The sequence below is a fragment of the Saccostrea cucullata genome, unplaced genomic scaffold, assembly GCF_032062105.1.
Source record: "Saccostrea cucullata isolate Sc308-1 unplaced genomic scaffold, CSIRO_AGI_Scuc_v1 ctg3866, whole genome shotgun sequence".
In the NCBI taxonomy this organism is placed as follows: Eukaryota; Metazoa; Mollusca; class Bivalvia; order Ostreida; family Ostreidae; genus Saccostrea; species Saccostrea cuccullata.
The window spans coordinates 14,815-40,057 of NW_026932616.1; the positions used below are offsets into that span (position 1 = coordinate 14,815).

The 25,243-nt window shown below is 33.0% G+C and overlaps 1 pseudogene; it reads right to left on the reverse strand.

The window, feature by feature from the left end:
* Nucleotides 1–2,185: 2,185 nt before the first annotated feature.
* Nucleotides 2,186–24,110, reverse strand: LOC134235598 (dysferlin-like; annotated as a pseudogene).
* Between the last annotated feature and the right edge of the window lie 1,133 nt (nucleotides 24,111–25,243).

A 25,243-nucleotide genomic window follows, 5' to 3' on the forward strand; every position in this document is an offset into this window, starting at 1 on the left:
AAAAAAACTGTAGAAGTACTTTTTTCTGCACGGTATAAATTTACGATATGTACGCGATCAAAGATTTTCCGCTGAAATTCTACCATCGCAATAAACAGAAATAAAGTTTCCTTGGAATTATGACCCCGTGGAAAAAAGTTCTTCTACAGTATGTTGTAAGTACTTCAGAACATGATTTTAGATTGCACCTGTGAACAAATTACTACAGCAAAACTCGTTTAGTACGAACACGGATATTGCGAATTTACGGATATAACGAAGTCATCTTGGATCCCCAACTATATGAATTTAATGAATTTCTTACACAGTTATAACGAACTATGGATTTAACAAAGTAATTTTATAGGTGCCAGTGACTTCGTTATAACCTAGTTTTGCTGTATTAGTAACTGCAGTAATTAAAAATTGTTAGATTATTTTTGAAAGCTTCATAATGACTCTTTTTAATTCCCGTACGAAACAGTTTGGGCTGCTTAGACACGGCTCAGACAAAGAATCCGTCTGCAGAAACCCGTGCTTTAGCATTCCGTGCTCCTATGTGAACTTTGATTTGTATGGAAAGCCGTGCCTAAAAGTGGTCAAGGCACGGACACGGCACAAGATATTGGCCGAAATATTTAAATGAGATCACACGGTTTTACAAAACCCGTGTCAGAAAGCCGGGCTAGTTTCTATATATGGACTCACGGATTCTGTAAACCCGTGTCTGAAACCCGTGTCCTTATCTATATATGGAGACATGCATTTTTTGGAAACCCGTGTCAAAAAAGCCGTGACGTATACCATATAAGAAGTCACGGGATCTGTGCATTTGTTTTGATCTAGGTCATGGCCTTTAGAGAACCCCAGATGTAACTGTGGGTACCAAAATGGTGACATAAACCAAACTAATTTCACGTTGCTTTACATTAATGCTTAGTTTTATAATTTTTAAAGTTAAAAATCTTATATGAATATGTCCATTTACTTTCTGTTAAAGATATACTTTATCAGTTACATCCATGATAGTTTATAATTTTGATTTTAATGATAATGTACAATATTCAATTGTAATTTAATCTAGTGCCTAAGTTAGCACAAACCGAGAAAGAATTTAGATTAAATAAGACTTTCACTAGCTAGCACAGTGATGTCACATAAAATATATACTACAAAGGATTAGTGAAAGTCCAATTAAAGTCATTCAAATAAACCTAAACTATTTCATCATGTTCATTGTCAACATTGCAATACCGGAAGATCACGAAAAAAAATGACTTATTCATACTAGATTACACTAACTGGATTTTGTTCAAAAGTGAAGAAATTATCCGAGACTGACATAAATACAATTCCAAATGACATCTTTTAGTTTAATATCCTTTAACCACTGTTAACTTGAGCAAAAAGACTAATTCTTAGCTCAAGACATGCATGAATCCCTCCAATTTAATATTCAAATAAAGGAAGTTATGATTGAGCATGCTCAGTAAAGCGCCATCAGATATAAATGAAGAGTTTGAAGCAAAATCCGCGTGAATTAAAAACCGTCTCCCTGGGACACGGATTCCGTGCCTCCACACGGGTTTTTGTGAGTGAGGATTCCTCACTTTCAGACACGGAAGCTGTGTCCGTGTCTTGGACATGCAGAACCGGTGCGGCTTTTTAAAAATCCGTGCGAATTCTGTGTCTTAACCTTGCCAAAGTCGTGCCTAGTCCGCCTCGAACTTTTGTACGGGTATTTATCCTGTAAAACAAGCTTGCCTCTTTTCCTGCAAAGCTGAAGACAAAGTAAGGATCCACAAGTTCTTTTTGTTTGTCTCCAACTCCAAACTCTTTCTTCACTCCTTGCATAAAGAATGAGTCCACAGACAAAGACAAGATCATCCATATATTATTACAAATCCAAATAACCCAGGTTTAAATCAATTGAAGATCTAGCCCCGGGATTATGAAACATCTTAAGCTTAAGTTAAAATCTTTATTTCTTAAATAAAATTTAGAAGTCAAGCAGACCACAATTAAAATATTATGAATATTATTTCAGACAGGTGTCGTTATCTGCAAATTTCTAAAAAAAAATCATTGAATGAATATCTTAAGAGGCGATTGAAAATTTGACTTCAGTCTCTAAGTTCGTGTCATGATCTCCGGGCCAGGAACATTCGAGTGAAATTTATAATTAAGATCATTTATCTATTAAAAACTAAAGTTCTATATCTGTAATATAAACACTTCATGTGTAAGAAAAAAAATACCATTTTCCTGCTTCATACTAGCATAAATCTACATTAGATTGATTCAATTTTGTATATATAATTATTCATCTTCTTAAAAATTAAAAGACAATAATTAACGACTATAGCTCAAATGAAACTATCCTGATTTTGCTATAGTAATGGTATTTTAAACAAATTTTTTTTTCATAATGATACTATATTTTAACAACATCTGCTTACTCCTTGGGATATCCTCTGCACGGTAAAGTTTAAGGATGAAGGCCGCGGGCTGAAACTTGACGCCAGTTGGACGGAGTAAGTTACTAAAATAAACAGAGATACAATGTCAAGACAAACGTGGGAAACCAATCATCAAAAATCTGAACTTCAAAGAAACTACATGTACTACCTTTGAACAGCACCACCCTCTTTTTTATCTTTTTTTTTTTTTACAAATTGAAACTTTTTTATTAAAATCCAGGTACACTTGAAATAAGGCTTTTACGATGTAAAATTTAATGAAATCTAAATTGTTACCTTTCAATGTCATCTGTTTCTTCTCCAGCCACTGCTTTAAAGCTCTGAAAAATAATCAGAGTAAAAAACAATTGGATAAGACTCAAGATATGAATACTATGGATACTTTATCACAGGAATGGATGGGGAATATATATGCCTGTAACTAATAACATCAACAGTACTCAATCTACTCTTATATAAAGGAAGATACAAAATCACCTCCTGCAATTCAAGATGATTTGTTCAAGGAATCACATCAATTTTTTTCAGCAAACTTGTCAAAACTTCTTTTTAGAGCAGATTTTAAAACCCTAAAGGATTACATTGTTTGTGACTAGCTGACGCTTTGCTTGTCGAGAACTTTTAATTCATCACATTCTCGCCACATCAGAGGAAGTAGCCGAGATAGCGTCTCCCCAACGCTAAAGGCGGTCAGCTGCAATGCACATCACCGAGGTTTAACGGGTTAACAAAAGGGGACAGAAAATGCAAATCTTATTAAACAGTTAAAAAGAGCATTATTTATATTATATGCATTTTTAGAGTCGATAATAAATTAAAGGCCGTGAAAATTTAATTTTATAGCATTTACCGTTTGTGTATGGCACGGTATACATGCGATATAAAATGATGTACATGATCAATTTAAATTGCTGGATTTAAAGTATTTTCAAATTACAAGTACTGTTGATGTGAAATGTTTTTTTTTTATTCTGTGGAAAAGAGAAATATTTCGTTTATGTGTCAAACCATGAAGTGAAAGACTTGAGAACTAAACTACGCTTGTATACATAGTTTTTTTTTATATACATGCATACCCCAAACAATCGTAGTATACCAGTATAATATGTACTTGTACTTTAAGTATCCATACATAAAAGAACATTTCTGTCAAGAAGAGAATTAGGCCTATTCACAATAATTCATTATTATTATTTATTGTCAAAAATTATATCAAAATACTAAATTAGAACGGGTGCAGAGTTTTGCTTCAAAAAATACACACGTATAATAGCTCTCTCTCTCTCTCTCTCTCTCTCTCTTTCAATTTCTGTAATCAGTCCTCTCACCAGGTGCCTCATTTTCATTTAGATGACTTGTAAATTATAATTCAAAGTGTTTGTTTTGTGAATATTGTTTGATTGTTTAACATCCCTTCTTAGAATTCCCCATTCATATTGAGACATCACTACTTAATTGCTGGTGGAGGGCTGGAAGTTTTAAATTTGTACTGGGCTTTCAGAAAATTATTGAACAGTGAGAGATCTGTTTTGTGTCATCATTATGTTCCCCAAACGAAGTTTGGGAACATATTGTTTTTACTCTGTTTCTTCTTATTATTTTTCTTCTTCCTGGGTACTTATTTGTCCGCGAATGATCTTGTAAACTGTTCATCTGGTGTAGGTAAAACCTTTTTAGGGTAAGTAGACATGTTCTGTAGATTTGCGGAATCAAGGTCATTTTGCGCGCACGTGCTTGCAAGAGCGCGCACGTGCAACATGTAAAATGACCAATATAATTGATATAACCGTAACTTTTCTATTTTTTGATGAAATGTGTTGAAACTCAGAATATAAGAATATATTTGTATTATAGATAAGAGGACATGGTCAATTTATCATGAACGCACGCGCATGCACGTGCGCTTCGATCTGATTGGCTGAAACAAAAATCTCAATATCTTATTTGTTTTTTGACAAAATATTTTGAAATTTAAAACATAGTCATACATTAAGATATCCTACGATATGATATAAAATAATTTTCATGAAATCACGCGCATGCACGTGCGCTGCAATTTGATTAGCTAAAACTTTAAGTGGCTATAACTCCCTTGGTTTTCAGCCAAACAGAATGGGATTTAGAACATAGATTGTCTTAATGGACCCCTATAAGAAGTTATGGTCATCATGCACATGCATACACGTGCGTGCACGTGCAATGCGTATAATTACAAATGCACTTGATTTAGCGTATTTTCGAATACTTTTTGATTAAATGATTTGATATTAAGTACATTAAAATAAATTCATAGTGTATATACAATGATATAGTCATTCCGCATATGCATACAAGTGTGCGCACGTGCAATGCAAAAATTTGCTATATACTTCGTATACTTTCGGAAAAACGTTGTTTAAGTTTAAAATGCATAGAGTTTAGTTTATTTAATGAAGCTTAGAGGGAATGAGGCACCAAAATGAAGTTGGGGGAGCGTTTGGGGAACATCTGTAACGGTTCCCGTTACAATTAGCACTAGTTTATTGTGACATAGTCCTCAGTCAGGCGCGTGGCACCGTTTTTGAAAGGGGGAGCAGCCAGAGATTTTTTTTACTTAACTGAAAAAGTTGACAAGCAAAAAAAAAAAACGGGGGGGGGGGGGGGGTTGGGGGGGTTTCCCAAAGTTGAAAAACCTATTTCGTGCGGGGAGGGGGAGGGAGGTTAACTTTTTCTTAGTGTCAACTACTTTCAGTACCAATTCTAATGCTACATTATCGCACTGAGAAGTGATAAAGAGGACAATAACATTTGACTTACTATATTCAATTTCTTCTTTAATTCCAATTAAACAGATATGAACTGATTCGGAAACAGCAAAAAGTCTAACTATATTCTTTTTTAAGAAGTTCAAATACGTTGGAACCGTCCTATATTGCTCAAGTAGTGTACATGTATACAGCCGTAAACCTTTCTTTTTCTGCTTTTCGTTTTCTGTGGACTTCTTTGCTTTCAGGAGAAATTTATCAATTTTACCACCAAAAACAAATGTTTAATTATGTCCACAAAAATAAAATGCCCCTGACTTAAATCCATCAAAGTGACACGACTATCTTCATACAAAGATTTTTGAATCGCCTGAAATGAATCTATATATTTTGTTTGAAAACTACTCACTGTAAACCGTCACCTGACAGGTAGATTTTACCCCGAGGGTATAATTATCATATCTGGGCCTGTACAAAATGGCAATAGTCAGGGTCAAACGATCCTTATCTTGATTCAATGATAAGAAACAAACAAAGATTTGTAATCAAATAGACAGAGACACAAAGGGCTTAATTTCTCGTGTGAAGCATGTTCTAAGCCAAGGAGAAAAAGAGACTCTGTTTCGGGTGGGGATTGGGGGTTGGGAAAACTATCCAAGGACAGCTTATTTATTTTCTTGCTGGTCGAGGATAGATTACTAGTATTTATTTTTAATTTTTCTCGAGAACAGTCTATTTATTTTCAAAATCTGCCAGGCCCATTTCTAGGAATCAGAAAATACATGTGTAATAAGATTTTGGCTTTATAGATATAGGCGTCGGAACCGGGGCTAGACTTAGTGTAGACATTGAACATTGCTGCGTAGGCATACGCACGAAATAGGATTTTCGTGTTTGGAAAATACACATCCCTTGTTTTGTTTTGTTTTTTTTTTTGTGTACGGTTTTTTTTGCTTCTCGGGTTTTTTTGTGAGGTCTAAAAATTTTTCTTACCCTTAACCCCCCACTTTAATTTGCTTCCGACACCAATGATTGATATTTTCCGTCGTTTGGTAATAATTATCCTGTACATACAACATTCGTTAAAACTTAAAAATAAATTGAACTTCAATCGATAAACTTTTAAGGTAAATGGACACGTCTTCCCAGGCCTTCCCTCTTTATCTTTTCTCTCGAATATACGCATAAAAAGGGCTACCATTTTTCACCAGTATAGTTTGTACCAAATTGCAACAATCTCAGCATGCATGACTTGGGTTGATACGTGTAACTAATAAATCCAATGATCAATAAATCATGCACTACTCGACTTTTATACTTGTATACGCAAATATGAAAAAAAGTAAATTTTGCGATAATAGAATCATGGTTTAAAAAAAACTTTTTTTTTAAATTCAAGGTTAAAAAAATAACTTTTAACTTTGCAGGTTACATTCAAGAAAACGATATCGGGACTGTCTACTCCATTTTTTGAACCCCGAAAACAAGCTGTATTTTTCAGCTGACGACTTTAGCGTGGGAGAGACGCGATCTCGGCTACTTCCTTTGATGTGTTTAAAGTTCTCGACAAGCAAAACGTCAGCTCGTCACAAACAATGTAATCCTTTAAGGGTTTTGAAATTTGGTATATTTGAATTCAAATGTTTTGGTACTAATAACTTAATTTTTCTTACTACACAAATTCAAACTAAGTTAAAAAAAAAAGATCTGAATACAGCTATATATACATGTTTATAGATATATAGGTAACGTACAGGTAACCCTTGTGTATAGATATGAAGGTAACTTACCGGGGCCTCGTCTCCTGGCCCTATGACACAGACGCATACTTTCAGGTAACCCTTGGCACCCGCCCTTTGATCCTTAGGGTCGCTTAGCAACAGCCATTTTTGGAGGAAAGCGTGGTTTTGTTCTTGATACACAATACCAACATCAAACTGTCAAAAGTAATCAAAGTACTAAAAGTACTGAAAGCTGGGCGGTATCGTAATGGTTAATACATATCTTACCTTTGGAAGGAAAAAGTTCTAGTAGATCAATGTCTTAGGCTTATATCTGAGGCAGTAAAGAATAAAATTTGTCCCAACTCAAGTTATATCCTAGCTGTTCCTCTTAGCATAATTTCCTTTCTCTTCAGGCATTTATTGTGAAACTTGTAACAGTACCCTAGTAAGTTATTTCTTATTTATACAGTAATAAAATGTAGATTTCCTATTTCCTTACCTTATAGGAGCCAATTAATGCATCCGATATCAGCTTCTTGGAGTTGAAGACCTACAAAGAGGAAATGTAAATGATATATTTTTGTAAATCATTTTAGATGTACAAGAAAAATATGAAACCTGGTTTGAATGAAAAAAAATAAACCATTTGACCAAACCAAAGTTTGAAGATCTGTGCTTTAAATGTAATCACATAATAAAACTTGAACACCTTTTGTTTTGCTAAGTAAATTGATCTTAACTTTTAATCAAATGGACAACAGTCTTAAATTCTTTCTTAAAAACGTGCAAGTATTCTTGTTTTCTGAATTTTTATGGATGAAATTTTGTTTATTTAGATAAAAAAAATTATTTTAACCTTGAATTCCACCAGCTCGTGCTTAAGTTCTTCCAGGGAGATTTTAAAGTTGAAGAAGAAAGCCTCGTTCCAGCATGGACTGTTGGTCGACTTTTTCACTCGAGTGTGCTTTGTTTGGTTGGCAACGGTTACCCTGGCAACAGGCTGGATGTTTCCCCCTTGTAGCCGTCTGGCCTCTATAACCTTGACCCTGATCTAGTGACAAGAGTCAAGAATTCTCTTACAAGGTTCAACAATTTAAGCAAAATTAATTTGTGAGAACTTTATTTTCGGGTTATTACAAAAAATGCATAATAAGAAAACGAGCTATAAAGGTCAAGGTATACATAGTAAAGGGTTTTGGTAAGGGAAAATGTAGTTTTTAGACTGACAGTGAGACAAAGGAGGTAACTAAGCAGTAAAAAGGTCAAAAATAAAAATTGCTATGGGTCTCAACTATATAAAGAGACCAAATTATAAATTTAAATCTGTTACAAGTGTCAGTTGACAGATTTTGAAAGAACAGAACAATTTGACGGGAATTTTATATAAATTGTCAATATTATCTTACATTATCTTGTATGCATTATCTAATCTTGTTAAATTAACCACACCAAAAACTGCATCAGCAAACACAGATTATTTGTGATTCTAAGTACATGTAAATACTGCCACAAATGCCACTCCCCTACAATCGAGTGGTGACTTTTATACGAGTTAATGATTTCTCGATTCAATTCACCAACTGTACCCAGGAATCGATTATCAGTGTATTATTTTGGTAGCAATAGCCGTCACCCTTGTCCTCGCAAGACAAACAGGGAACGTAACAATCTGTCATAACTGAATCATTATGATCAATGGGAGGCAGCACGTCCCCGTGTATACATGCTCTGTACACATCAGTCGTAGGACAAAAACTATGTACTTCTCAAAAAAACCTAGGAGTCAATAACTTGTTTTGATGTTTACCTTTGTATAGAAATTCAATTTTCATAAAACACACAGCTGGGGCAGTCAAAACAACTCTATTATTAAGCCTTAATTCATTTGATAAGAGTAAAAATTTGGTTCAGTTTTAAGCTTACATTTTTTAAGTAGCAGACATTTTTCTATCCATATTCAGTGGAAAATCACTTTGTTTGTTTTAAGGGGGTGTTTTAGTTTGCTACTTAAAACCTTTGAAGATCGGGATGCATGTGAATCTCTAAATGATCGAAAATTGACAGTAATAAAGGTGTTCTAGTGATCAATATGCTGTGTACTTGGAAGTCATTTTGATTGGTGGAGAGATTTTCCAGCAGTTTTCCGCGTCCCATTTTGTTTCCCCGCTTCTTTTTTCGTTTGGTTATGGGGATGGCGTGTCCGGTGGCGGGGTCAATCTGAGGAAGACCGGTGTCCACTTCCTCTTCTTCCTCTTCCTCACATCCCTCCAACAGGGAATCCCCCATCACCTTAGCTATAAATAACAATCATAATGTTACTATAAATAGATCAGTATCCCTCTAAAAGGGAACCCCCATAACCTTTAATACCTAAAAATAACATAATAATATCATTTTTTTACTATAAATACATCATTATCCCTCCAACAGGGAATCCCCTATAACCTGATCTATAAATAACAATCACTTTACCATATATAGAAAAGTATCCCTCAACAGGGAATCCCCCATAACATGACCTATAAATAACAATCATAATGTTACTATATTTGGATTAGTATCCCTCAATTAACAAATAAAAATCATGTTATTATATATCGGTCAATATCCCTAAAAAGGAATTCCCCATATCTGACCTGTAAAAAACAATGATCATAAAGTTACTATATATAGACCAGTTCTCCTCAATAGGGAATCCCAATAACCTGATCTATGAATTACAAAAAGTAACTAAACATATATCAGTCCGCCTAAAAACAAACACTTCCATAACTTGACCTATTAATAATAATCATAAGGTAACTCTGTTGTTCTCCAACAAGGAATCTGCCGTAACCTGGCCTATGAATAAAAACCATAATGTATATATATATATATATATATATATATATATATATATATATATATATATATATATATATATATATACATATACATATACATATATATATATATATATATATATATATATATATATATATATATATATATATGCAGGAACAGCGCCCTAGACCGTTCGGCTATCTACGCAAGTCAAAAAACTTGCTTTTTCGATGCCGATGGTATTCTCGCGGCGCTGCCCTACACTACACGGTTATTGAGAATTGAAGTGAGATGCAGTTATTTGGACATTAATTTTCAACGGAGGATTGTTACCAATACATTGTTATGAAATTTATATATTTTAAATATAATAAAAAACTTTAAAACACTAAACAAACCACTAAACACTATAATAACTCGATAAACCGCTACCTTTTGTAATTAAGAAACCATGGCGGTATAACGAATTTGGCGATGATTTGAATTTCCCATCTTATAGGAAACAAGAAGTAAAGTTACCGTTCTTAGAAATACCATTTAGCGTTTCTATTCTTATTTTTACATGTACATGTATATAGGGCCATCCTTAAAAAATTTATTTTTTGCGGTAACGCGCCTCATCATTTTAGGTGTGGGTAGGTAGGTAGGCTTATTTTTTTTTTTTTTTTTTGGAGACAAAAAGTCAGAATTAAATTTCGATTATATAGAGGTATTAACTATGTCTTAGACTTCACTTTAAGTTACTAATCAAACAAGAAAATTAGGGCATTCTTAATGAATCCAATCTTTTATTGTTCAAATATCAGAACACATCAGTTCTTTTTTAAAAACGGCGTCTACAGGTGCAATGGGGACGTAAAAAAAATGTCAATAGGATAAAATTAGAAAATGGATATGTAAAAAAAAAAAAAAAAAAAAATTTTTTTTGAACCCATAAAAAAAATCCAGTAGGGTGGATTTTGGTGAGTCGGTCGTGTTACCGCAAAAAAACAATTTTTCAAGGATGGCCCAGAAACATATTTCTGATTGAATATACTTCAAGTATTTTTTATATGCAGAAATATGTAAAATTTCACTAAAACAAAATGTTCAGATATGAAATAAAGATGAATGTAAATCTACATGTCTGAAATTGAAAAAAAAATAAAACATGCGCGGTCTATCGTCGTGATATATATTGCCGGTAGTACGTAAAATGAATTCTTGAATAAATTCATTGTTTATGGCATCATTGTTAATGAAACGTTCACAATTTATGCCGTATAAGTATTTTGTCAGCAAACTTTGCATTGTTTAGAGCGGAGATCGACAAAATAATATCATTATCGGCATACTTTAAAACAACCACTTTCGTGGCAAAGCCGTGACTAAATGATTTTATTAAACAGAATACAAAATTATTATAACAGTTCATGTTGATATTATTGTTTATTTAATTCTTGTGTAATTACTTAATTGCATGTACCTTGTCTGCCTTTTTGCATGCTTTACAACAGGGATAGCCTCATCCAATTAGCAGCGCTTCACTGACCACACGCACCTGTGGCGGTATATCGAGATAATTGACACTTAAAAATGAATGTTTTTTGAGAAAACAGCGGATGGCGGAATGCGAATTCGGCGTTACAGTCCCTGAAACGTTCTACTTTCCCATTTTTCCGTTCGCTCACCGTTCGTTCACCGTTCGTTCAGCGTGCGTTCACCGTTCGCTCTTCTTTCACAATATTGCGTTCACCGTGCGCTCGCGTTCACCCATCACAAAACGTTCACCGTTCGCTCTTCGTTCCGTTTACTTTGCGTTCACCTTGCGTTCACCGTTCACTTATCGTTCAGTCTTCATTGTCATTCGGAACTCCGAAGTGAAAGGACTTATCTTTTTGATAGTAAGGATTTACATGTTTTTTAATTAATTGACTTAGATATAACTTAGGTATCGTGTTAGAAGAATAATTATTTCATTGCAAAAATTATCTATATATTTATATTATTATAACTTAGCTGTTTCTTATTTCATGAATATTCCCTGGAAAATAATTAATACATTAAGTACCTACACGTATGTAGAACGATGCTAAAATATTAACTTTAAAAAAGGGCAATGTAAAAATGTTTCACGCACGGCATCAATTTGATATAATTTTAAAGAGGTTAAATTATTAATGGATGTATAATAATTAATAAGTCTTTTACAGAACAAGAATAAATAAAAAAAATCTAAATAAAAAAACTATTTCTAGAGTAACACGTATTTAAACGACATGTAGGTTTGAGAATTATGAACAGTACTGCAAATATTCAGTTAACTAAATATCTTGAGAGATAATTAAATTAACGGTGTGGTTTTAAATTTTAGAAACTGTTTAAAATAGTCTATTATTAGGGAAGGAAAATTCTTTCCTTCACCGTACCTACACATATGTTTAAAAATATGTCTTTTGCCATTCAGTATAATTAAGACCCCCCCCCCCCCCGGTGCCCTTTCTCCCGAAATAAAATTCTTATTTAGTTTTTACAGTATATTTCAATTAATATTTAGTTTTTATTGTAACACAAGAAAACCAGTCTTAAAACCAACATCAAACAGTCATTAAAAAATAGTATTTTAGTATAAACTTGTGCCGACAGTAGTATTTTAAATTGGCAGGGAATGTGTTTCACATTCAATTTAAAACTTAATCCTTCTAAGTATATATTCGAATTATTTTTTTTTTCTGCAGGAATGCAAAATTCAGATCTAGAAATGATAGGGGAAAATATTAAAATTTCTTGGAATACTAAGTGACTCTTTGCCTTCGGCATGTTCGGTGAAACGCGATTTCCACATCTCCACTGTGTCGAATTATTTTGATTGACAGCACAAGCACGCTACTACAAATGTAGCACGGACTTCCTGTGAACTGTGTGAACTTGATGATGGAAACTAAAAGCCAATGATTACTGTCAAATTGATTTGTTAATCTAAAAAAAAGATTACCTTTGTTGCTTGGAATATTTAGGAAAAATAATAAGAATTTTTATTTGATATAATATATATCTGAGAATCGAGGGGGTTATCTCTCTCTTACCCTCTCTCTCTCTCTCTCTCTCTCTCTCTCTCTCTCTCTCTCTCTCTCTCTCTCTCTCTCTCTCTCTCTCGTACATTTCTCTGTTCAATAAAAATTATGACAACACATTGCTTATTTAGTTTTAAAAATTATACGCATGTATTACAAGTAATTTGAATGCCTCTTTCCAACATCTTGACCGAGTATAATCACGGCCGGGAAATGTCTACAGATACATGAAGAAGTTAGCTAAAATAATCCTCATAAAAGAATAAAAAGGCACATAAATATAGAATACATGTATTTTGCAGTAGAATTGAATTAAAACGAGAGTTTTTATGCAGTACGATAACAGTCAATGTCAGCAGATAATTGTGAATTAAAAAACAAAGTTCGTTATTTTACTCAGAATCGCTTTGGCACGGAAATATATGTACGGTTGTTTCAACCCGGTAAAATGTAATTAATTCATTCTATAAGTAGTAGTTTTATCTTCAGAAGTCCACATTATTTTATTAGTGAAAAGAATAAGCATAATTATTTACTATATAAGTAGAATAATTTATTTTTTAACCACACGCGGTAACAAATACACGTTTGACGGCGATCAAAATCATGTTATTAAAATATCGATTCAAACATAGGTATGTGCAGAAAAAATGTTTTTATTTATTTATTTATTGATTAATTAATTAATTTATTTATTTATTTATTGCTTATCTCAATAGTAGTTTCATCTTCTAAAGTCCACATTATTTTATTAGCTAAAAGAATAATTATAATTATTTACTATAGAAGATTAATTTATTTTTCAACTACACGCGGTAACAAAAACATGTTTGACGGCGATTAAAATTATGTTATTAAGATATCGATTTAAACATACGTATGTGCAGAATTTTATTTTTATTATTTATTTATCTATTTATTTATTTCCCTTTTGTTTATCTATTGTTTGTTTATATTTATTTATGACATTTGAATTAAAGAATAAAAAAATAATTTCAATGCAAGGAAAAGACCAAAGGCATTCCGAATAAATCGTTCATCTTGCGTTCACCGTTCGTTCACCGTTCACTTTGCGCTCGCGTTCGCGCTCCGTTCGCGTTCTGCGTTCACTCACCGTTCACCAAGTTGCGTTCACTGTTCACACATCGTTCACTCACCGGTCGCTCTGCGTTCGTTCAGCGTTCGTTCACCGTTCGTTCAGCGTTCGTTCACCGTTCAGGTGGGAAAGTAAAACGTTTCAGGGACTGTATTAAGAGAATTTTATATAGCAGGAAAAAACGTTCCTGAGAAATCATAGTGGTGTTGGGAAAATGGCGATGAATCCAATGGCGATAATTCGAGAATTGACTGTATATTTACAAGTGTTTTAAAGTTTTTTTATTGTACCGACAAAAAGAGATATTGGATATATATATATATATATATATATATATATATATATATATATATATATATATATATATATATATATATATATATATATATATATATATATATATATATATATATATATATATAACACAAAAAACCAACAACACTGTATATTCTAAATGTCGGATCTACCAAGTAGATACAAGGTCACGGATGGAAATTTAGATAAAGCACTAAAATGACTAATAAAAATTGTCAAATTTTCGGGACGCCCTGTCCCTTCCCCAGGACACAGAAAAAAGTTAAAAGGTCATAAGAACAAAGGAAGAAGAAAAATGATACATCAGGGATATTTTAAAATATGAATTATGATCTATCATAAATTTCTAAATATTTTAGGACTGTTTTAGGTCCTAAAGAACCTTAGCGGTATCCTTCAAAAGAACCTACCAATTCTCCATTCAAACAAACGAATGGCAGAGGTCTGTAAGGAACCCCCTATTGGCTGCATACAGACGCCCAAGGAACCTTAAAGACATGGTAGTAAGAACCAGACTGGACAACCCATTACCTAACGGGGGTTTTAAAACTTGCTCTGACAGAAGATGTCTTATTTGTAAGCACAGCACTGACATGGAGAGTTTTAACAGCCCTGTTACAGGCCGCAGCTACAAAAAGTGTCGAGTCAAGTCGTACACAAACTGAGTCGTACACAAAAAGTCAACTCGTACACAAAAAAGTCAACTCGTACACAACCTAGAAGTCAACTCGTACACAACATTTATATACAAATGTTATGAATTAATCCTAGACAAATAATGGTTAATCTATAAAAAAGTAATTAAATAAAAGCGAAGAGAAGTTTTAATTTTCTTCTTTAATTCTTAATTTTGATAAATACTAAATTAATTCAACTTCTTAGGGTTTTATTTACAACTGTTAGGAATCAGTTCTATGTGAATAATGTATGATCCAGAAAAAAATAAAATGAAAACAAAGAAAAATGTTACTATTTATTTTTTTTCAAAAGCATGGTTAGTGGCTTGACATTTTAAATCTACCCGATTCAACCGTGGCTTCTCTTATAAGGTATTCATACAGTTATTGTTAAACCAACACAAGCGCTGCGGTTTCTTCGATCTGTTGGATCTGCGGCAAACGCTCATTATGAAATGCTCCTAGTTTGGCCCAAATTTCTTCATTTCTTAAGAGATGACGATAAACGTGTTTATCCTGCCGTATAACTGTCTTTTTAATTAAAAAAAAATAAAATTGATAGTTTTTAGAAATTGTTTGCAATTGTATACTATTAAAATCTTACAATGTATTTTGATCGCATTTACTATATCTAGCCTAAATTATGGATATAACGATATTCGTTATGCTGCCATAAAAATTCTAACTTTCCTATCTAAAGTATATCACGCTTTATTTATATCCACAAATAATACTTGCATTGATAAAAGAAGACTAATGTTAAATTTTCATTTCTTGTTGCGATGACGCTTATTAATTCGAAATTCTTCACACGTACACCCAATCAATAATTAATAAATTTTAAAAACAAAATTAACAGTCATTGATTAAATTAGAACAGTTATCTGTTTAGTTTAAGCTTAAATTTATCAATGAAATATTGTTGTTTGGTCCGCCGTAACCGTTCATTTTTCTCAGTAACTTTATAAAACGGAAAGACACTAAAACGTCCTTTACCGCATTGTTCAAAATGTTTGCTGCACGGAGTATTTCTTACGGAAGGGTCCCTTATCTGCTGTTTGTGTACTCTAACACGGTCGGATATTTTATTCCCTGTTTGGCCAATGTAATTTTATCCACAACTACGGCAAGTCATGCAATATATGACGTTCTTGGTTATGCAGGTCATAAGATGTTAAAATCGCAAGTTCCACAGCGTGGATCGTCACATTTGGAAACTGTAAATATTTCCTTTGTAGAAGTGGATTTGGCTTTGGTGAGGATTTTTTCGAATTTGGGGGTTGTCTTCTTGTCTAATCCGACACCTGAATAATCCGACACACTGTGAATTCCGACCTTAATTTTTTTTTCCCATTTTAGTATTTGCCTTGTTTTATACACTGTGCAATCCGACACCCTGTCTATTCCGACACAAAATTTGTCTCCCAGTGCATGTCGGATTAGACAGGTTGCACTGTATATATATATATATATTACCACTAGTGACAAGACGGTAACTGAGGCCATTTTGCGAATCGGTGAGGTCATCGGTAGGAAAAAAATTGTAGTTAAAATTCAGCGATGTCTCCAACGATGCGTCACATCGCTCCTCACCGGCAACCCATCATTAACGCATCTTTCACGGATCGGCCGTTGTATGGCCGAGCATCGTCCAATATCCATTGAATCTGAGGTCATCGGGGGTTTGAGTGGTGTTTAACGAATAACAACCAATCATTGGTCGATGTTCGACCACACATTGGCCCATAGACGACCTACGTATGAACAATATTCACCAATGTATGAACGATGTAATATGCATCGGTCGATTATCCTGGAAGATCGTTTTGTAATTTGCAATGCATCGCTGGGCCTTTGTAAGTCCGGCCGGCAACCTCACCATTTATATCATAAAACGCATCGGTTGTCCATCGTATACCCATTTCTGGATAATGTGACTGATACTTTAAGGACTACTAGGCAGATGTGGACCGATGTTGGGGCATCGTTAACACCACGGATTACCACGCAGCACAGTTAAGGTTACAAAAAGGAGGCAGAGCCTAATTTGTACGGGAAAACTTGACTATGACATCACACAATATACGTCATACATTTCTTTAAAATACCACAAAATGAGTTAATCTGCTAATTTAACCAGTAAGAAGTCATCAAACTACATAAAAACTTACTACAGCGTGTTGTTTTGTCGTGAGTTAAATCCCACATATCAAGTTATAAACAAGTCACTGATCGCAATACACTTGTCAATATGACGTCATTTCTTACAATATGAAGTAGTTTATATGCAGTGAGAGACAGATCAAGTAATATTTTCTCAACAAAATATGTATTCTCGGAATAAATAAAAAATCATTTACAGACATTCTATGGGCCAAAAACTTGAATTTAATGTCTTCTTCACTATTTTATTAATATATCTTCTGTACATTAAATATTGAATTGACACTACTGTATATTTGTATGCAAGTACATCGGAGGGTAATGTGGGGGGTCTTAATAAATCGATCTAGTGCAAGGGCATACACTCTATGGATCAAAGTAAGCTTTTACATTCCAACTATGGAACTATTAAGGTATCTGAAAAGTGCTGCTATCCTGATGAAATCTTAAAAACAATTTAATTACATCAATATTTCATGCCGCTGACCAGCAAAAAATATAGCATTCCGTCATACAAGTATAATTTTAACAATGAAATTGTAGAATTTAGACAGGACCGCAGCAATTTTTAAAAACTATAATGCGTATTGAAAATATTTATATACTAAAGTTGGAAATTTAACTTGGTTATGCCCTTACACTAGTGATATTTATATGTAACATCAATACTTCAAGTCAATGTACTAAAATTGCGTGACTGCTGCATCACGTGACTAGTCTAAATATAAAACATAATCGTCCTCGATATGTAGTTATTAATCATAATTACCATTAACCAATATAAATAATGTACTAAAAATAATCGCCATCCCGATTACGAATACATTTTTAAATACAAAATTTAGTCGATATTTCCATTGCACACCTGAACTGTACTGTTCACCGATTACCACCGGTCTACGGCTACCGACAGGGAAATGTGACCTAGGCATTACCTGGCCTATAAGTAACAATCGTAAGGTTACTGTAATTGCACTTTTCCTTAAAAGAGTTCCAAAATAATCTAACTTACAAATAACAATCATATATTACCATAATGTATATAATAGAATCCCTTTAAAGCTGTATAAGCATTTGTATTTTTTATGTAATAATTACATGTGCACTTCATGTGTGATATGAAGTGTTTATGCAGGTAGACATCATGTAGATTACCTGATTCAGTATTGGGTCACTAACTGACTGTGTAAACATTTATCCTCTGAACACCTTTTTCAATATCAAAAAATATTTGTGCATATTTTAAAAATATTAATTTTTAATTCAATAACAATCAACATAAAATATCGTTAGGGTAATAAGAAATTTAACAAAACTACCGATGTAAACTGTTTCTTAGCCGATATTTTTATTTACAATAACAATGCTTCGAACGTAATCGCATGCCCGATTTTCATAGTACTCTTCGACGGAGATGTTATACGGAAAAATTCAGAGCGTCATGTGATTAGCTTTTATCCAATCAGTAATCTACAAATTTGTAGCGGGATAAAAAAGAATATAACTACCGTAACTTTAATATTCTTGAAAAAATTCAACAGAGAAATGAAATTAATCGACGGTTAACTCCAGATCTTAAGAAATGATGAAGGCAATATCAATAGAGATTTAAAATTAACAGTACATTTTTCGATTGACCGTTAACTGTTTTTTTTTTACTACACTATTTAAACTAGAGGTTTAATCAAATATTATTTAAATATTATAAATAAAATATTAAAATAATTAAAGAGGGGGCTTAGTCAGGACCCCGTACAGCGTCCCTGACAGCTTCCCTACATATCAGCTGTACATTGCGATAAGTCAGGGGAATAAGTGTTTGGAAAAACTAATTTATTTTTAAAACAACCTTTTTTAAAAAAAATATCACACTGCACAAAATCTACTTTTTTTAAGATGTGTTTTTACCGTTCTTTTAATTTAATACATGTAAACATGTAGTTGGCCGTCTACAGACGAAACAATTTTTCATTAATAATATTTTGTTAGACATTACTGAAGCAAAAATGTTTATCTCAACAATCTACAACTATATATAATGATTTTATTGTCGTTTTGTACATAATAAGAAACCACAAGGGACAAAAATGCTAAATCTTTGACGCTTTATATCTCAAAAGTGGGACATATTTTGATAAGTAATATTGAACAAAAGATGTTCAAAATACTGTTTTTAATAATATGCAACCTTTCATTTTTCGCTAAACGTCCCTATTAAGGAGTTAAAGGGTTGACCTCTAAATGTTTCTTTTGCAAAGGGTCACCGGTCGGGGAATGCGATAAAGGCATTAGCTATATATCTCATATTAATAAAAGATAGAAAATTAATATTCAGTTACTCTAAGTGTGATCTTATAACCATTTTTAATGTCGAGTTTAAGAAAAATGAGCAGTTTTAAAGAAGAAGAGGAAATTCTTGCTGTCAAAGAATGTTGTTTGAATGTAATATCTATGTCCAAAAATGACAAGATGATGTTGATCTGATTGTCTTATAAATTGTGCCGAAGGTACGTTAGGTACCAAAATCCGCCAAGTCCCAAAATCTGGTGATAATATCAAAATAGTGTGTCTTGGATACCCCTGTTTAAAATCAATTTATTTTTTGAAAATATGTCAAACCGTTTTCCCTACACAACTCACTAGAAATGCAATGTTTTCTCAAGAAAATAACTTTTACGACGTCATGAAGTTCATATGGCGCTATCAAATTTCGACGTAATGATTCCGGTACAGCGTAAAGAATTGTACATTTCTCAACCTTAAAATTAATATTCTCTTAAATAAATTCATATTTAAGTCTATTTCACTTTATTTTTTTATTGAGTCTGTTCTAAGCCTTTCGGGGTTTTTTCTTTACATGAATTGATATTTACACTAACCGTGGGCCATTTAAGGAGATAATTTTATGAGAAAACTATTTCACCAAGAAAGCGTACTTATTGTAAGAATTTTTCCCCTCTCCATTTCCCCAAAATTCATGATATTAATTTAAATACTAAATTAAATTTTGAAAAACCAGTATACCATACAATCATACTTACCTTTTATTTACTTATTACATGTAGGTAGAATAAACATACATAATTATATGTATGTACGCTTGAAAGTGCAAGATGTGCTTTTACTGCGTATAAAATCTTGACTGCAACATAATTATCACATATTTTATGCCAGCATTTTCCTTGAATTTTTTTTCCTATTTAAGATTTATTTTTGATTAAGCTAAGGCATTATCTATGAATTACTTTGTTTCAGTTTTATTACTAAAGTATAGTTCTTTTAAAAAGTATATAATCATTATTGATATGAAGCTAAATAAAGTTACATATTTAAAAAAAAAAAAATAAAGAATTGACAAATTTATTTATCTTACGTGTCTGAAAGAGAAAATATTCCCAACAAAAAAAGCTATGTCACACTCTATCCTTTTGACAAACACGGATAATCTGTATTTTGTATTTGTGGTTCTCGGATCTGTTATCATCCTCTATAATAATGTACATTGCACATGTATTATTGTAACGTGATATAGTCACCCATCCAAGGGTTAAACAGGCTCGACCTTGCTGAAAACCTGACTCACTAGCGAGGCAGTAAAATTTACATATATAATATCCGCTACTTCCCCCCCCCCCCTCGCTTGGGGAAGCTTCAACCCTAAGCTAAGCATGAGTTCTCCCTGCGTGTCTGGACCTCTTCAGTACCGGCAAATAATGTCGTCCACGAATAAAAAGTCCGTACATGTACCTGGACACAAAGTCCTAACCTTAGAGCTTCTTGATTCTAGCTCTATATTATTGTTTGCAGTCGACTGTAAAGTTTTCCGTTACGTCACTATCTCGTTTGACAGCTCGCTTAAGGTAACATGTACATGCCTTCTAGAAGCAAGCTTTATGATCTGTAGTTTCTACTTATCCCTGATTGGTTGCTCGTGCAACAGACAATGAAAAACAAATCATGCACAAACAGGAAAAAAGTTGGACAAATGCCATTTAATTACACGTTTTCACATGTACATTTAACGCCTTTTCTTAGGTGGCACAGATTCATCTGAAATAAAAAAAACTTGAAATTATCAATTGGTAAATATAAAAGATTGGGTTTTTTTCTTAACATTAAAGTGACATGATTAAAATTATGTAAACTAATTATTAACTCACCCCAGGGACATGGTTCGTTTAGACTTGGGAGCCTTCCTAATGCCACAGAAAACCGCCTCCAGAATGGGCCGAGCTGGATTTCCTATGTTAATATTCCGAGGTCTGGACGTCCGCCGTCAAAATTCTTTATCACTGTGGGAAACGTGCGCGATATCTGCTCCAAGTTATCTGGTACCTTTCCGTGAAAATGTTTCTCAAGTTTTGCCGTATCGATGTTGACAATGCCGGATCTTCGTACGTATTGCCCGTTTGCAGTTTTAATTAAGGTATTCAATCCCTAATGGGAACAAATTCAGTGAAAATGAATACATAACTGATATGTAGGCACTGAACACTCAGTTTATTTAGACATTTTTCCCATTTATTACTATTAGGATGTATAGTGGGATGTTTCCTAATATATGACTTTGAGTTTTGGTGAGAGTTATCCCCCTCTTATTTAATTAATAAAGAAAAAATCAATTAAAAAATTTACCTGGTAAAAAAATTGTTTTCAACTGCCATTCTATTTTTAATATTTCAATGCATCTTTCCACCGCAGGGTTTATTGATATTCAAATTATTTGAATTTTTATTTTGAAAAAAAAAAAAACAAAACGTTTTCCCCCTAGACTTCAATGCATTTTTTGTTAATTAACTACTGCTTAATTAATGACATTTTTAAAAATTTCTCGCGGGTAATCCTTTTCCACTATAACATACTTTAATATAATATCAGTGTATTATGTACTTGACGGACATTTAAGGGAAGGGAATTAGGTCCCATTAGCGATGGAAATCCTTACGTAAATATTTTCCTTTGTCGCTGTTAATTAGATATCCCCTAATTTTCTGACTGAAAGGGTTTTTACATGTAACAGAGTTAATTGCCTTCACTTTTGTCTCGTGTTCTAACCTTTTATCTCTCATTTTTTTCTCAAACCGTTTGAGGTTTTCATTTAAACTTTCAACAATTGATTTCTCTTCCTGATGTTTACTTTTATCAATGCATTGCTGATTTATAACACATTTTTCAATAATGCACTGTCTTGCATTGTGGTCAAGTCGCAGATGGCAATTTCCGCATTGGTAACGGGTAAATTTTCCGATATTTGGGAAAGGGGGGTGTACAGTATTTTTCTTGTATAATACTCAATCCATAGTTTCCGAGTTTTAGTAAAAAATTTATTTCTTTTGTTTGTCAACTTTTTTTCAGGTAAGTATTTTTTTTTCTGCCCCCTCCCCAATTTTAAAAACGATGCTATAGAGTTACAACAATTCAAAAAAGTTTCGATACCGATATCTCCTCTCTATTTATACCCTAATATATATACCAACGACTGCAAATTGTTTTAATTGATTTTTTAGACTTGTATACCCCAAAATGCGACTGACTTCCTTTATCTTTGAACAGTCTGATTTTATGACCCGATTCTACAGGGTATAAAGATGCATTGGGAATAAATTTCAACAAAGCGAATTATTAAATTGGAATATCTTCTATCAACAATGTAGTTATTATTTTAATTTTGAATTTCAGAGAGACCATTAAGTATTTTTTTCCGGGACAGCGCTTATACAGGAAAACTTCTCTAAACCGGCCAGCTGCCGGACTGAATAAAATGGCTGGACTAGAGTGGTGGCCGGTTTCGCGAGAATCTAACATATTGAAGAAATGCAGAACTATGTGACAGATGCTAGGAAAAATATTTAATACTGGTTTCTGTTATATTTATCTGTTAACATGTTATTAATACATGTTGATTTTTGTAAAAAGAAATTAAAGAATAAAAACTGAAAAAAAAACATGAAAAGTTACTTTATTAACCAATTTTAAAAGAAGAAATAAACCTGACCCTTTATCTTAAGTAAACTCTATACACTGTAAAAAATGTGTTTAGATGATAGACACTTTCCTAAGCACTTTCTTGTCACACTTTTTGGGATGCGTTGAAATTCTAAACACATTGAATTTCATTACGTGTAACGGAAAGTGTTTAGAGCCAAAACACTTACATGTTTAGACTTTAAACACTTTACAAAACATGTTATGATACATGTTTACAAATTAAACACTTGGATGTTTTCGTTGTCTTCCTGCAAGAAAACTGAAAAAATAACAATTGTTTACATTTTAAATTTTATTCAATGAACATTCAAGCATGGATTTTTATAAAGAATTTTAAATATACATTATATTTTTTCACGCTGGTTTTAATTCTAACCAGATTAGCTAGCAGTTATTCCTCATGTCTGTATCAAGTTTAACTTCCAGCAATTTTTCACTGAGCAACACACGCATAATTTGTTTTCATCTGTGACCGTCAGTAGGTAATCCACTTGTTATTATTTGAGAATATTTTAGGTTGTTCAAAGCTATAACGAACAGCAGACTTCACAAAACTCAGTTTCCCCTAGAAAGTAAGAAGTGTGGACTTGGAGAGTCAGTTTCTCTGATACGTGTATTTCTGCTTTTAAGTTCGATGTGGACCATATCCTGTAAGAAAGAAATTCAAAATTTATCAAAATATGCTCCTCACTGGATGGATTTGTATTACCTTTTTTGTTTACATGTTTGATAGTTATTATTGTTTTACTTTTATTGAACCTCGTCTATATAACCACTATTCAGTATTGATACTGTTATAGATATTATTGATATTCTAATATATAATGTACTCCTTTCTAGATTTCAGGAATGCAATATATAACCAAAGGTAATCTTGATCTACAACTACATGTGCAAATGCATGTCTATTTACGTAGCCCATCTTGGTCAATTTATGTAAAATAAAAATAATAGTTAACATACCTTTTATCGCAGTAATAAAGCAGTTTAAATGCATTTCACAATCTCTTCATGGTTATCACTTTGATTAGCATTCACTTCCTTTAATCCATCTTCTTTAGCTAACATTGGGATTTCCTTTGTTTCGATAACCGCTCTATTTATCATTCGAATATATATGCGTCATTTCCGGGAAGATAACTCTGTACTTCACAGAAAAGTGTTCAATTTCTAAACATTTATATCTAATCATGTGTTAAATCTTAACGTCATTTAGATATAACACACGTTTAGACATAAGTGTTTAGCCGCTAAACACAATCTAACACACGTTTAGACCTAAGTGTTTAGCCGTTAAACACAATCTTATACATGTTTAGGTCAAAACACGTAATGGAAGTGTTTATTTTCTAAGCGCATTTTTTACAGTGTACAGAATACTGCATGTGTATCTGTGTATCGCTTACGTCATTAAAAAAATGTTTCTACTTCAGTTAAAAGTAAGTAATTAAAACATTTCTGAGCAAAACTTCTGTTATTTTAATTATGAAATGTCTATTTTGGTAAACATTTTATTTTATTTTCTCAGCATTTTTTAACAGTTTCCAAATTTTAAGGCCCCTTATGTGTATTTAAAAAGATGATGCAATATGGCGTGCGAGAATTTGTTGATTCATTCTGTGATTTAGATTTATTAGTTGCATGATTTTTTTTTATTAATTCAAGGTTAATTGATGTTAATTATATGTACACAGCTTATACCGGCCATTTACTTTGTCTGGCACGATGACTACCCCTTCAAGACAGCTAAACAATAGAAAACCCTATGAGGCCATATTCTGTTTTTCACACCTCTGAATTATCGTGGGTAGGCTATTTTTCACAACTCCGGCCGGTCATTATTACGCCTCTGGCCAATGACAGTAAAATTTCTTGTAATCAAAAAGTGGCCGATATGATGAGGGGAAATTTCCTACGTTTCTTAACTTTTGTTCTTGGAAAAGTGGCAGGTGTTACGAGAGTTTATGTGAAAAGAAAGGTTAAGAATTTTGCCGGGACTTATGAATTTGGCCGATGTTCAGGGAGAACCGGTTTCCAGGGGGACCGATTTGGAGAAGTTTCACTGTAATGACAACGAGTCTGTGTTTTTAAAATGTAAAATCCAAACCTTTCATTGTCCAAAGAAGACACTCTCTGTATTCATTTTTAAAAATAAATTATTTATACAATTTAGGTTAAATACTGGAAATATTGCGCTCTTC